Here is a 2,315-nt window from a genome sequence, read left to right as displayed (position 1 = left end):
GCCATAATTAGGACACTCACCATAGTGGCCATCGAGGTGAGCTGCACAATGAGGAGGAGAAGTGGGTACCCATGATGAAGCTTGGATGTTTAGTGAAGAAGAGCCAGATCTAGAGCCTGGAGTAGATCTACCTCCACTCTCTCCCCGTGAAGAAGCACCAGATTGTGGATGCCCTCCTCAACCCCCAGCGCAAGGATAAAGAAAGAAAGAAAAAAGAAAAAGAGAAAAAAGAAAAAAAAATAAGGAGGAAAAAAAAAGATTTTATGAGATCCTTGATTATTCTAAAAAAAAGGATAAGAATGAACATCCTTGATTATTATGAAAAAAAAAGGAAGAAAGGAAAAAAGAGAAAAAGAAAAAAAAAAAAGAAAAAAGATATTTAAAATTTAGATTTTTAATTTTTTTAAAGAAAAATTTAAAGTTTAGATCTCTAAAATTTCAATACTTGAAAAAAAGAAATATTTTTTTTCAATTTCTAAAGTTTAAATCTCTCGTGAGCCATTAGTTGGAGACATGCTCATCAATTGATTTTTGATTGGTATCTCACAAGGCCGCTGCCTATCAATATATTGATATATTTTCGCTCCACCTTGAGCTTAAAGACATTGCTGTTATTAGTGGTAGTGGTGGTCAATAAGCAATATTATCGACTCTGCTATTGGGAGAGCTGGGGGGTGTGTGAGGAAAAGATCAAAGAAGAAGAGGAAAGAGAGATAGAAAGGTTTAAAAATGATTAATGATAAAAATAATAAGAAATAAAAATTACATCCCATATATTGCATGAGGTTATAAGCTAATATTGATGAAGCCTGGCCGATAGAAGATCATATATTGGGAATAATATGATGTATTGATTTTGAAGCTGATAAAACCGTGCCAAGTGAAAAACATAGTGTCAGTAGTAGAAATTGAGATATGATCTGATGTTGTATAATCTTGGTTCTTGTCAGACTGATGCAGAAAAAGTTAACAATCAGCCCCTGTGAAACTATATGAAGCAGCAAGTAAAAATGAAGTGAAACAATAATCCTCTAAAGAATCCATAGGAAGCACGTAGTCATTTGTTGACACTCATTCATACAAATACCTTTTTTGATTTTGTATGATCTCACCATTAATACATTCTTTTTTGCACACTCTTTTGTTTTGTAACTTTTGACTGTTAATTTCCTCACAACTCTCTTGATACTGTGCTCTTGTTTTTTCTCTCACAGTATCAAAATTCAGATAATGTTGATCCATTCTATTTTGAAAATTGAAGCATAGAATGAAATAAGAAGAAGTACGTAGGATAAATATAACATGAAAAGGATAATCAGCAAAGAACAAACAAGTGGGGTGGCAGATAGTATGCCGGATTAATAGGTATTGGTGATATGATGGAAAGGAGAGAATGATAGAATGAGTTGGGAAGGATATGGTGAACTAGTAGAGAGTGGAAGTTGATGAACAAAGTTTATTGGGTAGAAGCACATACTTCTGCAATAAAAAGTTGCTACTAAAAGAAGAAATAGCATCTTTAAAAGTCCACATATGGTGAAGGAAAATGATCCCTTGAAACCATAAAGCAAGGCAGCAAATTCAACTATGCCGATAGAACGGAATACCATAGCTATCTACATCAAGAAGATACAAACCATGTAAGTCAACATCAGTGATATCATTCCATCGAAAATCGCATGTCCTGGCCTTATTTGCTAAATATTCTGCAACTTGGTTAGCCTTTCGATATATGTGAGTTATTCTAAACTCAAGAACTGTACTCTTCCAATACCAAATGTCTCGCAAAAAAGGAAGATGTTTAAACTTTGGACTTTAAAAAAAGTCAATCCAATGAATAACAGTAGTTAAGTCATCCTTCAAGTGAATATAGATAGCATGAAACTTAGTTACAGCAACACACATTCCCAACCAAGCTGCAATCAACTCAGCAAAAGGAATAGATGCATTAAATAATTTTTACCTCTTGCTTGCAAGAATCTAGTTGAATGATCTTTTTAGAATATAAGCAGCCGATGCCTGTTTAGAGATAAGAGAGCTATCAAAATTTACCTTAATATACCTATAAGGAGGAGGTAGCCAAGAGATCGATAACTCTACTCACTAGGGCAGATTTGGGAAATCACTACCCCAGTGCCTAGATAGGTACCAAGATAAAAAAATTTAAAAAAATCATGACTCAACAATAAATATGGGTTAGTGTTGAAGATGTGTGATTAAAAATCTGATCATTTTTATCTTGCCACAGAACCATGTAACACAATCAACTAGCATTTTCCAACCTCTATTAATGTTGGAATTCTATATGTAGTTAA

This window comes from Elaeis guineensis, chromosome 5 (assembly GCF_000442705.2).
Source record: "Elaeis guineensis isolate ETL-2024a chromosome 5, EG11, whole genome shotgun sequence".
In the NCBI taxonomy this organism is placed as follows: domain Eukaryota; kingdom Viridiplantae; phylum Streptophyta; class Magnoliopsida; order Arecales; family Arecaceae; genus Elaeis; species Elaeis guineensis.
Note: the sequence above shows the minus strand (reverse complement) of the source record.